The sequence below is a fragment of the Suricata suricatta genome, unplaced genomic scaffold, assembly GCF_006229205.1.
Source record: "Suricata suricatta isolate VVHF042 unplaced genomic scaffold, meerkat_22Aug2017_6uvM2_HiC HiC_scaffold_98, whole genome shotgun sequence".
Taxonomy (NCBI): Eukaryota; Metazoa; Chordata; class Mammalia; order Carnivora; family Herpestidae; genus Suricata; species Suricata suricatta.
In genome coordinates, this window is record NW_021917331.1 from 1,935 (window position 1) to 3,009 (window position 1,075).

A 1,075-nucleotide genomic window follows, 5' to 3' on the forward strand; every position below is an offset into this window, starting at 1 on the left:
AGCACAAATCAAAAGTACAGTGAAATATCACCTCACACATGTCAAAATGGCTGAAAATCAAACATAACAACGCTGGAAACAAGGGGTGGTGAGGATGTGGAGAAAAAGGAAACTTCGTGCACTGTTGGTGGGAATGCAAACGGACAGCCATTCTGAAAACGGTATGGAGAGTCCTCAGAAAGATAAAAACAGAACTACCCTATGACCCAGCAATCAGACTGCTGGTTATTTAGCCAAAAATACAAGAACACTGATTCAGAGGGAGGCGTGAATCCCTACGTTTACAGCAGCAGTATTTACAGTAGCCAAGATATGAAGCAGCCATGGGTCCATGCACTGACGAGTGGTTAAGGAAGCTGTGGTGCGGGGGGGGGGGGCGGGAAATCGGTGATGGGCATGGAGAGGGGCACTTGATGGGATGAGCACTGCGTGTTATATGGAAACCAACTTGACAATAAACTATAACGATAGATAAATAAATGAGGAGATGTGGTGTATATGCAATGGAATATTCCTCAGCTGTTAAAAGGGAAGAAAACCTGCCATGTGCAACAACGTGGTTGGAGCTAGAAGGTATCATGCTAAGTGGAATAAGTCAGAGAAAGACAAATATCATATGATTTCACTCATTTGTGGCATTTAAGAAAGAAAACAAACGAGCAAAGGGAAAAAGAGAGAAATGAAGAAACAGACTCGTATCTATAGAGAACAAACTGGATGGTTATCCAAAGGGTGGTGGGTGAGGCGATGGTGAAAAAGCTGGTGGGGGGGAAGGAGAGCTCCTGTGATGAGCACCGGGTGACTAGACACAACTTAGGGGCGCCTGCGTGGCTCAGTCGGTTAAGCATCTGACTTACGTTCAGGTCATGATCTCACGGTTTGTGAGTTCGAGTCCTGCATCCGGCTCTGTGCTGACCGCTCAGAGCCTGGAGACTACTTCGGATTCTGTGTCTCCCTCTCTCTCTGCCCCTCTTTGGCTCACTCTCTGTCTCTCTGTCTTTCAAAAAAATTAAAATAAATAAATTTAAAATAAAACTTTTAAAAAATTCACACCTGAATTCTCTAAGCATCGGTA